This window comes from Psammomys obesus, unplaced genomic scaffold, assembly GCF_907164565.1.
Source record: "Psammomys obesus unplaced genomic scaffold, mPsaObe1.curated_primary_1811, whole genome shotgun sequence".
Taxonomy (NCBI): Eukaryota; Metazoa; Chordata; class Mammalia; order Rodentia; family Muridae; genus Psammomys; species Psammomys obesus.
Genome location: NW_026596057.1, coordinates 3104683 through 3117960, shown reverse-complemented (window position 1 = coordinate 3117960; position 13278 = coordinate 3104683).

Genomic DNA, 13278 nt, shown 5'->3' with positions numbered 1-13278 from the left:
CAGTGTAGGTCTGTCAAAGTTGTCTGCTGCTGTAGTCACCGTCCTCTGCCCAAGCTCTTTAGTATTGTGTTGTTGGGACCTCCGGGTCTTGTCATTGGTCAATCGGAGAAAGGCCCATCTTGAACTAGGGCTCGGTAGCCATTGTTGGGCTTATTGCTCATCTGAGATCATTTCATTGTGTGTTTGCCCCCCCCCCCCAATCCCTGCCGACACTGACAAGCAGTAAGGAGAACACAGTGTTTTGTTTAACAAGAGAATGGATTTCAGCAAATACCCTAATCTTTTGCTCTTCCTATTCATTGCTTTGAGTGCTTCTAGATTTATGGATTTTTATGGCTGTTCAATCGAATTAGATTACACCTGAACACAGGGAGTATCCCCAAATTTAAAAGTAATGAAAATAAAGATTCCACAACCCAGTTCGCTCAAAAAATGCCATAATAGTCTCTAATGCTTTGCATGCTCATTTTGAAAATTAAAAGTTGAGGAATTATAAATATCAATAAATAAGTACACAGTCAGAAGAAAGTAATATGTCCCATTTTTAAAAGCTTGAAAGGGAGCTGGAGAGATGGCTCAGTGGTGTAAGGGCACTGACTGCTCTTCCAGAGGACCAGGGTTCAATTCCCAGCACCCACATGGTGGCTCGCAACCATCTCTAACTCTAATTCCAGGGAATCTGAAAAAATTGCATAGACAAAACACCCAAACACTCAAAGACATCAAACAAACCAACAAATAAATATTTAAAATGCTTTTAAAGTATGGGCTTTCTAGCCCGTTCATTTTTAGCTTTGTTTTCAATTAATGTGTTAGTGTGTACCTTTGGTTTTGTTTTCCCGTTACTGTGGTAAACAAAACAGAAACAAAAATCCTAAGAAAGGCAACTTAAAAAAGAAAGTTCAGTTACAAGGGTGTGCTCCATCACGGGGGGCCACAGCAATAGTCTTGAAGCAGAAACAATGGATGCTGGTGCTCAGCTCGCTTTCCCTCTCCTATGCCTCCCAGGATGCTCTGCCTAGAGAATGCCTAGAGAACTCACGGGGTGGGTGGATTGTTCCACCTCGGGGGGCCTGTCTATGAGGTGGTCTAGATTCAGTCAAGCTGATGGCTGATACCGTCACAGGGAGGGATTATGCGTTTGTTGTGGCCGTTGCCCATCTTTGTTCAGGCCAGGGTGGTGGTTTGAATAAAAAGAACTCCCCTTACCCCATAGGTTCGTGTATTCAATGCTTGTTGGAGTATATGTGACCCTGTTGGAGGAAGTGTGTCACTCGGCTTTGAGGTTTCAAAAGCCCATGTGAGGCCCAGTCTCTCTGTCTCTGTCCGTCTCTCTGCATTTCAGAGTGTAGTTGTCAGCTAGTTCTCAGAACCATGCCTGCAAGCTGCCATGCTTCCTGCCATGCTGACAATGGACTAAGCCTCTGAAACTGTAAGCCAGCCCCCAGTTAAATGCTTTCTCTTACAAAAGTTGCCTTGGTCATGGTGTCTCCTCACAGCAATAGAACAGTGACTAAGACAGCCGGTGAAAAGGGAAGAGCAATGTTAATAGCTACAATTAAGTTATTGCTGTGAACTTTGCCCAGAGGGAAAGGTAACACTGTGTAGGAAGAGGTCATTTGGGTGTTGGCCATTTTTTCCTTCTTATCTGTGTAAGAGGACACTCCACGCAGAAACAGTGATTCCTTTGTCGTCACATGAAACAGTTCCCATTTACAAAATTCTTTATTTCTCTATTCTTTGACTCATTTATTCATTCACTAAGCCTGTGTTTACTCATATGCTACTATGGGACTCATGAACACAGCAAGTGAAGTGATACCTGCCTTTTACAGACCTTTTTTTAAAACTTGTACAGAGTTGCACAAGGTAGGGGCCATATGCAGGAAGAGCTGGGTAGAAAAGCGAAGAAAGAGAGACAGGGAGGCTGCAATTTGTTTAATCCTGTAGGAGCTGTGACAGAGAACAAAACCAGTTCTTAAACAGCTATGCAGCAAATATGATAATGATAGGTTCAATGAAGAGGGCACTGGGCAAGAGACAAAAAAAAATGGTTACAAGTGTGGGTTAATCTGGGGGCATGCAAGGACAGCTTATGAGGTAAGATAATGATTGAACAGATACACAAAGATGTGAGGTGTGAAGGTATCCAGGAAAAAAAAAAGGGGGAATCTGTGGGAAAGCAAATGTGAATGCCTCAGAGTGAGATCATAATCAAGAACAAATTGGAATAAGGAAGATGCCCACATTTTGGACTGAATGGGGGAACAGATATTTGAAAAATTATAGGTGAAGGAATTCTGAGATCAGATTTGCAACAGTGAATGTTCCAGTTATCAATAAATTATATCCCAGCCTTGAAGATCGCACCTTTAAAATAATCCAAGACCAGAAAGAAAGTTTTATCTTCTTTGTCAAATGTAATTGATTTAGGGTTGGATCTATTTGAAGTTCGTAGTAGAGCAGGAATCAATCTGAAAATCGAATATCAGGGTGGAGAAGGGGGCAGGGAGGAGAAAGGGGGAGGAGGCAGAGGAGGAGGACAAGGGAAGGCCTGGAACTATGATAAGCCGTTTGTCTTATATCTAGATTTTAAAGCCCTCTCTTGTTAGCAGACACTGGAACAAGAGTGAGTGTGTGGTGGGGAGAGCAAAGTTAAGACTTTCTTGAGGTCTGGCTGTGACCATCACCTTAGTGTAGCTTCCTTATACACCTGTACTGTGCTTTGACACAGTACAGAATCCAGAGAGGTACTTCAAGACTATTTGTATCTTCTCAAGATTTCTTTCTAAAAACTAACAAGAAAATATTTTAAAAATTACACTTGTCTTTGTTCATTTGTTCTCCATGTGTGTGTGTGTGTGTGTGTGTGTGTGTGTGTGTGTTCATGCCATGAAGGGCATGGGGAAGTCAGATAACTTATGGAAGCAGGTCCTCTCCTTCTACCATGTGGGTCCCAGGGACTGAACTTTCATCACCAAAGTTGGCAGCAAGTGCCTTTACACCATAAGCCAGTTTGCTGGCCTCTACAAAGAATTTGAATTCTTGAAACTGCATCTGAGACTTGAGGTATCTGTACAGCTCTTTAGAGCCATGATCCAAAGTGCCCAGGGGTAGGGAATGAGAGTGGTTGACCAGTTGGCTATTCTGCTCCAGGGACCTCATGACCTGATGTTGGTTAGCACAATACATCTGGGATGATTTGCTCAATAGTTTTTGTGCTCTCTCCCTTTAATGCCTGAAAGTCTTTGAGCTTGGAGAGAATAATTTTTTCACCTTCAACCTCCAATAAATGTAGCAATTTCCATTTATGACCCCCAAGAGCTAATTGCCTATTCGGTAAACAAAACTTGGTTGGGCCAAGTAGGTAGTTTTAAAATGGTAGAGAGACTGATAAAGAGCACGGGGTAGGGAGCCTTATGCAGGAAAAATACTGGGTAGAAAATTCAGGTGTCGGTGGAAAGAGGAGGATAAAAAGGAGGAGGAGGAGGGAGAGGAAGGGGAAGAGAAAGAGGAGGAAAAGGAAAGAGAAAAAGAAAGAAGAGGAGGGAGAAGAGGAGGAGAAAGAGAAGGATGGAGAGGAGGGGGAGTTGGTGGGGGTATAATCTATTTAACCCATAAGAACATGGAAAACACAGATGTAAAGCAATGTTCAAGCTAAAGCTGGCTGTGAACAGATGAATAACCGAAGCAGAAAGATAGTGCCTTTGCAGCTTTTGCCATCAGGCTGCACGTGAATTCAGCCAGATCTCAGTGTGAGGAAACCCTGGTCAGTGGAATTCTGGGAAAGGAGGGGCAAGAAGACTTCACCACAGAGAATTTCAGTAAAGGTAACCAGGACTGTGCCACTGGATGAGGCACCTGAGGGAGGGGGTTTGGAGAGCCCGATGCCATGACCCACTGCTTTGTCATCTTGGTGGCTCCTTGAGAGAACAGAGCTGCTGGTCCTCAGTGTTCAGCTTGGCTTGAGGTCACAGAGTGCCCTCCCCGGAGCCTCTCCACAGAACTGCCTCTCACAGACTTCTTTTCCCACTCTTCCAGAATCAGGAGCTGCTCTGGAGCTAAGCTCTGTGCCTCTTTCTCCTCAGGTGGGATGATCTCTTTCTCCCCGAGTGTGGTGTTGCCTGGAAAGAGCCAATGTCTGAGAGCTAGGGCTGTTTGCCAGACCGGACACAATTCCCAAAAGATCTGTGAACCAGCCTCCTGGTCAACAGGTGTTTGCGGGCATTGGGTTACCTTTACTTTTCTGCCTTTGTTTGTCTGGATACCGGGTTTGGGTGAGAAACACACGTCAGGGAGGGAGACCGCCAGCTGCCCTGCATTCTCCGCTCCCCACCATCCTGTCCTGCTGTCAGGCAGAAGAAGGCTGAGGTCAGATGGACCAGGAACTCTTCACATGTGAGAGAGTGCCTGTTCGTCAGCCCGTTCAAAACCTAGTGCCTTTCCACAGCTGATAGTTCTCATGGGCCACCAGAGGGTCTATGGGCTAATAATTCCAATTAAGAGATGGGAGGAAATTTCTCTGGCAGATTCCATTTAGGAAACAGAGCCTCCTCGGTTAGCCAGACAGGGAGAGTTTAGCATAAGAGTAACAGGGCAACCAAGCTATCCTTTGGTGGCTGAATCTCTCTTGAAGGTTCAATTTTAAGGATTGTCTCATTCTCCCCCCCCCCTCCAGCTTAATGATCTGGGGAACGTAGAAACTTCAAGAAGTGCATGTTCTTGAAACAGGCTCCCAGGACTCCTGGTTTTTCACTCCTGGGGAGGAGAATGTCTCCCTTCCACAGAGACCTCCCATCACAGTGTGCCTCCATCAAACCCCTTACAGGGGCCCAAAGCAACAAGGTGAGCTGGCCACAGGCTAAAACCTTCAGAATTCGATCTCAGGTATTTATTACAGTCAGAGAAAACTGACTAACACAGCCAGGTAGCAATGAGAGCAGCCCAGATGCCTCTAGGGACAGAGGCAAAGTTGGAACTGTGAAGATTAGACTCATGAAGGGGATGACCTGGGACTCAGCCAATTGATGCCTATCTGAGTTGGTCATGGGCCTTGCTCTGCGGGTGCTGGGGGAGGCATTGGCTCAGTTGCAGGCCGGGGAAGCGATTGCTGCCTCTGGAAGGAAGAAATGCCGCTGGGCATTGTGGGATGAAGAAGAGTTGCTGGGCATCACGGGATGAACAAGCCTTGCTCAGAGCAACAGGTAAAAAGGAGATCTAAAGAAGTACACTTCTCAGAAGAGGTAAATTCCTCCCGTCTTCATCACGGAGCCACCTGGCAAAGCGCAGACGAAGTTCTGAGGCGAAGTTCTCAGAATCCCAGGCCCGGCCTCTCAAAGCAGATGATAGAGGAGTTATAGGTCCGGAGCTGAAAGCGTAAAGATAGGTACGATGATGTGATGGGACAGACTTGCGGGAGGGGCGTGCCAGGGGTGAACAAAGGAGAAGGGGGAGTCAACCAATATTTATGCCTGCACGTCCAGGCACTTAACAGATTTGAGAAAAATCCACCTGGCTGACTGGGACTCATGTGGGCTTCTGTAGAATAAGACGCCCCCCCCCCCTTTCCACCATTTAACTAGGGAGGCTCTGCATAAGCGAAAGCACTAGGGCTTGCAGGCAGCTAGCTCTCCAGAGCTGGACAGGCCACCGGAGAAGTGAGAGCAGGGCAGCGCTGCCCTCTTGTGGACACCTGTGGTTCTGCAGGAGGGTAGTGCTACAGGCAGGTGTCCCTTGACTTGACCGCTGGGAAAGGTTAGTGGGAGACCCTGATGGAGGGAAGGGAGATCTCGGCCTTGGCCCACGACCCCCTCCTTCAGAAGAATGAAAGTCCCTCACCACCTAAAGGAAACAAAAATCCCAAGATGCAGGTGTTTATTTTCCAGCGAAAGATGTAGAGTCAGCTGGCCATACGACGGAAGAGACTCGCTGAAGAGCCAGGGAAGAAGGTGGCCCAGAAGTGTGGTTCGGATGACCCATCTGAGGGCAAAAGTGGCATTTCTTCCATTGGGTACAGAAGAAAGATGGACAAAGATTTCACCTGTACCCAAGCACTGGGTTGTGCTTAGGGAGTGGGAGGGGATCTAATCGGTAGAGGCTAAACTCTAAGTGCCCAGGGTTGAGGAGAAGGAATAAGAGGCTAGAGATCCATGGGAGAAATTTTGGGCTTGCCTTGGGACATGCTGGTATCACAATCCCCGGCTTCCAGTCTCACATTCCTGCCCTGAAAACGTGTGGAGCCCCTGGTCTGTGAAGGTGAAGGCTGGACTAGCTGCATGCTAGGGTCTGTGACTAGAGATTCCTGATACAGGATGGAATCCAGAGCAGGCTCAGCAGAGCAGGCCAACAGACTCACAGACGCCCTTCGGGTGTAAGAAGGTGAGAAACAGCATCTGTCCAGTGGCTCAGGGGAGCAGACTTAGCCTGGGGTGAGGCCACAGCCAATGCCTGGGGATGAGTCAGTGGGAAGACACGATGCTGAAGTCCTTGGATGGCCGTGGTCCCATCACCCTGCCCAGATGTGGGAGATTCCAACTCAACTCCTCGCCACACCCATCTCCCGTGCTGGCCAGCATGTCAGACCAAACATCCGCACAATCCAGCCTTTAGCTGTGCTGGCTGCTGGCGTAGAGGCAGCAGGATCCGGTGTCCGTGGCCTGGGGCTTCCTGTAGCCAACAGCAGCAGGCAAGAAGACATCTGCAGGTGGGTGTTCGCTGCCTGGAGGATGACTGGATCTTGGCAGGGATGGACCACAGGGATGGACCGCTGACTTCCAGGGTGGGTCTCCCTCTGCTCACATGTGAAGTCAATGAGATAATAGATGTGCAAACACTTGGGAGAGCCACCAAGCTCCTGGCTCTGCTCTCCGCTGCTGCTCCTGGGGCTCCTTTTCTGCCTCCTCCACCCCGCCCCGCCATTTCTCACCTCATAGCTAAACAGAGGCTGAACGTTTGGTTGATTTGATTTCTGAGAGCTCCTGCATCCATCTCATTTCGGTGACAGTTTCTGCTGTCTATGCTCTGGTCGGTGCACTGGATCTCTCATTTATTCCCGTGGAGTCGTTGGTCTCTTCTGCCTCCCCGTTTCTGTGTACATTTGAAGTCAGCCTCGTAGCTACCAGACATGGCAGTCACAGACTTTATTCCCGATTACGTAAGCCTCCCAGCCCCAAGCTTCCAAAGGCTTTCTGCTGCCTACGGAAGAGTAAACTCAGAGGTTGGCCACCCTGCTCCATGCATTCCCATACAGCTCTCCTTGACTTCCCGCCCTTGGCGTCTTTGCCCAGCAGTGCCATCCCCCTGGAATGCCTCCACCTTCACCACCCTCCTGACAGCTTCTTCACCTTTGAAATTCAGGGTTCAAAGGTTGTGGATAAATTATTGATGGGATAAGAAAGGAAGGGATGAAACGGTATTTCAAATGCTGCAAGGAATTAAAGTTAATATTAAGACTTGAAATAATTTAAAAATTAAAGGTAGAATCTCACATATTCTGGGCTGGGCTGGGACTCACTGTGTAGCCAAGGATGGTCTCAACCTCGGATCTAGCTATCTCCACCTCATGCCTTTTTTGTACCCATGAACCACTATGTCCAGCTATGTGTTTAGCTAGGCAACCTACCCCCCCCAACACATCTCCATATTTTAAAAACAATGTTATTAATATGTTCATACATCAAATACGCACTTTATACAAGGTCTGCTGAGGACTGGGGTGAAATTTCAATGAGACTAATTTTATACCCAGTTGGGACAGAAAAAAACGATCCAGAGCCATGAAGATGCCCAGTCCTCTTCCTTTGGTTTCTTTCTTTCTCCAGCAAGTGTGGTCACAACTTCAGTACTGACATACATTTATTGACAAACTGGATAGCTCCCCCCTTTTCCTGGATTACTAGGAAGCTCAGAGACAAATTTGGCTCTTAGTTATGGAACTCATACATTTACACTAATGCTCATACATAACATTGCCAGCCGCGTGCTTAGAACTGTGTGAAAGTCAGGTTCTTGGTCCCCCAAAAGCCAACTCACACCCATGTTTCTGGATGACTTCGTCCTTGATTTTGTAGCTCTAGCTCACTACTCTGTTGCCTGCACCATTCGTTTTGTTGTCTGCGTCTTTTAAGAAGAGGTGAGATATGGTCAATAAAGTCAGCCTATTCAAAACACCCATCCACTCTTCCAAGTCACATATTTTCCATTTTTTTTTTATTGGTCCCTCAAAGCCACCTAGAGATAGAAATGTAACCCGCACAACATTTGATGCAACTGCGACAGTTTTGCAGGGCTTCCTTTCCATTTTCCTATTTCTCCTTGTCACACTGAGCTACACTTAGCACCCACCCTTTATTCAAATACCAGCTCCAGGTTACCATCTTGGGGGCAATAATTTGCTTCTCTGTTTCTAGTATATAATTTTAATTTATACTAAAATTTATACTAAATTATACTAAATTTTTAATTTATACTAAACTATAAATTTTTAATTTATACTAAAATCCATTTCAATATCGATAATGTTTATATATCACCTCAGATCCTGTTTGGAGACTAAGCAAGATGAATTAAATAAACCAATTGATAGTTTGTTAGTGGCGTAGCCATCTTCCCACTGCAGCTTTGACAGGTTGGGGGAGGGTTAAGGCTCTCTCCATGAAGAGCTGTTGTCTGGGTCCTGGGCATTGCCTGCATGAGGGGCTTTGCTCATAGCTGATGGGCCAGCTGGCTTCCCATCATCATAACACATGACATCGTCTGTGTTTGAAGGAGAGGACACGTTTTGATTCAGTCTTTGCGTTCCTGCCCCTGTTGCTTGCAGCTCTCTGCCAAGGCAGTGTATCACGGAAGCAGCATGAGCAAAACCCAAAATGCTGTGTGGCTGAGAAAAGAGAGAAAAGGAAAGGTAAAGGAATGGGCTGACTCTCCTGACTCTCTTCAAGGACTCACCTACCCCCCAAGAACCTCAAAGCCTCCCACCTAGTGCTCTGTGTGTGTGTTCTTGAACACATGTGTGTGCTCCTGTGAAGCCAGAGGTCAACCTCAGGTGTCATTCCTCAGATATGAAGCCACCTTGCTTTTTGACACAGGGCTTCTCATTGGTCTGGCTCTCACCAAATTAGGTTAGGTTAGCTGACCAGGGGTCTGCCTGTCTCTGTGATCTTGGCACTGGGATTTCCAGCGAACACCACTGAGCTCTGCTCTTTTATTGGGTCCTGAGGACTGAACTCGGTCCTCGTGCAGATGAGGCGAGCATTTTACCATAGACCCATCTCCCCAGTTCCCCAGGCCCCAGCTCTTTAGGATTCAACTGCCTCCTAATAGTGCCACAGGCTGGGGAACCTGAACTTCAGGGGAACAGCCCAGACCCTAACTGCCATACCCTTATCACGGGACACCCCACCAGTGCAAACTTCTTCACGAGCACCCCAACATCCAGACATCTCTGCCTGATTTGATTATACCTTTGTTGCATAGCAGCCAAGGTGTGGCAGGTGAGAACAGACCACACCTCCTCATGAATCTCCCCGAGTCGGTCCTGCACAGTGACCCTGTGTGCTCTGCCTCCTTCTGCTCATTTCCGAGTCTCTCTGTGTAATGTGAAGCGTCACACATGAGTGTCCGATGTAGGGTGTGCTGGAGCTTGGGAGTGAGGGCGTCATGGAGGAAGCCTGCCCTATAATGACTTGGTACAGCCCTCACGGGATTAAACAAGGGGTGACTGATTGCAAGATGTGCCTAGAACAGTCCATGTGTAACTAGTGCCCATGGCTGTTGTCACACATGCACAAAATCCAATCAACACCAGAGCTTCAGATTTCAGCAAGAGTCTCTCAGGAGCTTAGCATCCAGAATGATGGTATGCCGTGTTGGTCCTTTCATACGCACTACCTCACACACGTCATCCACACACGAGTGCACACAGCACACACACACTAAGTCCTCATCTATCCGATGAGGAAACAGAGTTTCCCTAAAATTAAGGAACCTCCCTCAAGCTGTTGTAAATGTCAAAGACCAGCCCACAGTCATTCCAACTCCACAACCCAACACCCTTCCTGCCCTGATGGGTCACCCCCTCAGCCACAGAACACAGTCTGATCACGACACCATAATGCCTCAATTACGCTCTGTGGCGCTCTGAAGGAGAAATGTCCCTTCAGGAAGCAGAGCTTAGTCCGAGGAAGTACGTCACCGGGAGCGGGCTTCGGGAGCCCATAGCTGCCCCACTTCGAACTGATCTCCCCGATTCCCTTGCTGCAATGTGATCTGCCCGCTGCCACGTCCCCCCGACCACTCGGACTTGGCCTTTGAAACCATAAGTCAAGACAAGTTCTTCCTTGCATAAGCTGCTCTGGGCACAGTCTTCTATCACAGTAACAGAAAAGCGCAGTGGTAACTGCTGTCCTTAGACACACAGAGTCTGAGCAGGGCCGAGTTTCTGCTTATACAGAAGAGCCAGGATGATTTTTTTTGTTGTTGTTGTTGTTCCTAAAAATTGCGTCCCCATGTGTATGGGTTGGTTAGAGGGAGTCACGGGGGTCTGGGGTGGGGGTGGGGCCGTGGGCGTTGAGCATGAAGCTGTCCAGGATTAGCTGTTTCATACTCCCCTTCCGCAAACTCCCTACGGCTGCTCTCAGCTACCGTCTTCTTTATTCTCAAGAAGAGACAAGAACATGAGGGGGTTAAACACTCTAAGATTAAACAGATCGGAAATGCCCGGGCTGGCTGAGAGCTCAGGCCTCTCTGTTTCCAAAGCTCACTCAGTGATCATTCTGGAACACTGCCGTACCACAGAGTAGACTACAACAGCTTCAAGGCATTCTCTATGCACGTGACAAATGTGCAGGTGGCTTTCCATGGTCCCTTCGATGTGTGACACACAGAAACATCACGGGGGGGGGGGTCTGACCAGGGAGCTCATCAAAGGAGCTCACAGGGCAGTGGGCAGAGAAGGTGGCGCGAAGATGATTCAGCCCCACGCCTGGTGGAGCATCCTTCCTCCCTGGGGCAATTGTTGCTTGCTGCAGAGGGACCACACTGTTGTTCCGGGAGAAAGCCACATAGACATCACTTGATATCCCTCCTGCGGCAGAGGCTGGGACGGAGGACCACCTCTCTCTCCACAAAGACCTGTTGCACTTGGCTGTGCAGCTCAGTGAGAAGATCTGGGTGTTAGCTCAGGGCCAGAAGGTCCGTGGTGGTGGTGGTGGTGGTGGGAAATGCAGAGGTGAGGGGAGTATGCAGCCAGTCCAGTGTGTCCCCCGCCTTGCAGTCTTTGGCTGTCCTGTCACAGCGTGGCTGTCTCTATGTAGGCAGCAGTGTTTCTGTTTACTTTCACTGCGGTTCAAAATGTATTTTGGCATTTCTTAGCAAATAACACAGTTTTCCTTTGGTGTTCCCCTTAATAAAATACAGAAGTTCGAGCAAGAAGAGGAAAGCAAATAAACGAACCGTGTCTCAGTCTTCTCCACTCTACTGCAGGATGGACCATCTGCCCTCTCCCTCATTTTCCCTCTCACCAAACACTGCTCTCAGGCTCCTTCCTCCTCTCTATTTCTAAAGCTTGGTGGCAATGTGTGATTCATGGGTCTGATGTTAGTGTGCGTGTGTGTCTAGGTCACACATGTGCAGGTGTAAGGAGATGTCTGTCTGTTTGTTTGTTTGTTTGTTTGTAGACAGACTCTCTTAGTGGTGGCAGGGTCACTGATTAGGCCTGGCTGGCTTGGCACTGTGTCCCAAAGATCATCTCGGTACTACATCCCCAATGCTGGGATTACAGGTATGTAACACCGCCTGGCTTTTAAAAGGTAGGTTCTCAGAGCTGAGCTACCTCTCAGGCCCGACTGAGTGTGATACATTTGCCTCTGTTTCCTGTTGTAGAAGAGGTGACTCCACGGCGGGTCTGCACGCCTCACCTCATCGGTAAACTGCTGCCCGAATGAAGATGGAATGTGGGAAAGAACAGCATCTGGGGACCCCCCCCATGTGAAGAAGCCCTCTTGAGTGTTGAGGTCCCTGCCCAGCCCTGTGAACAGTCCCTATTCAGTGGCTTTCACATGCCGTCCTCCAGTGGGGGGTAACGCCCAGCCTCACTTGGCAAGGACCTTTTGACCTCCTGGATGTATGGCAGCTCTCAGAGGAGTGGAGCGGTTCTCAACTTGTGCGCTGCGACCCTTCGGGTGTGTGTGTGTGTGTGTGTGTGTGTGTGTGTGTGTGTGTGTGTGCGCGCTGCACAACCCTTTCACCGAGGTCACCAAAGACCATCACGAAACACAGATATTCACATTGCGATTCATAACAGTAGCAAAGTTACAGTTATGAAGAGATAGCACTAGGAGAGGCCAAATGAATCATAACAGAAATAACGCCAAGCAAATATTTCTCCCCCTCTTAAAGAGAGGGTTCCATTATGTAGCCCTGGCTGGCCTGAAACTTACAATTCTCCTGCCTTAGCTTCCCAGAGACAGTGAGCATAGATGTGCATTTCCATGTTTGGATGAGGCTCTGAATCTTTACTGATAGACACATCAGCTGAGCCCATACTGGCAATCATTTCACAGTACATTCTGAGTTCTACTCTACTCCCTGGGACACATAGGATGCTGGGTAACTAACGGCCCACTCTCAGCGGCATTATAACAGATTACCAATAGAATCTAAAAAATTATAAAAACATACTTTAGAATCTATATTCTTATAAATGTTAGAGAATCTAAAGAAGTGGAAACTTTCTAGATAAATATAACCTACCAGAATTAAAACAGAGTAAATAAATAATTCAAAGAGATCTACAACCAGCAACTAGATTGGAACGGTAATAAAAAGTCTCCCAACTTAAAAAAATAAATTTAGGACCAGATGAACTCACTTCAGAATTCTTCTAGACCTTCAAGGAAAACTGAGATCAATACTACTCAAATTATTGCATGACATAAAATAAGAATATTTAAAACTCTTCTTCTGAAGATTTGATCACAGGGATCTTCCCAGGGACCCATACTCCAACCAAGTACCAGGCATGGAGACAACCTAGAACCCCTGCACAGTTGTAATCCATGGCAGTTTAGTGTCTAAGTGGGTTACATAGTAATGGGAAGAGGGACTGCCTCCGACACAATCTGATAGGCCTGCTCTTTGATCACCTCACCCTGAGGGGAGAGCAGTCTTACCAGGCCACAGAAGATGACAATGCAGCCACTCCAGATGTGATCTGATAGACTAAGATCAGAAGGAAGGAGAGGAGGACCTCCCCAAGCCCACTGATAGGGGAGGTCCTCC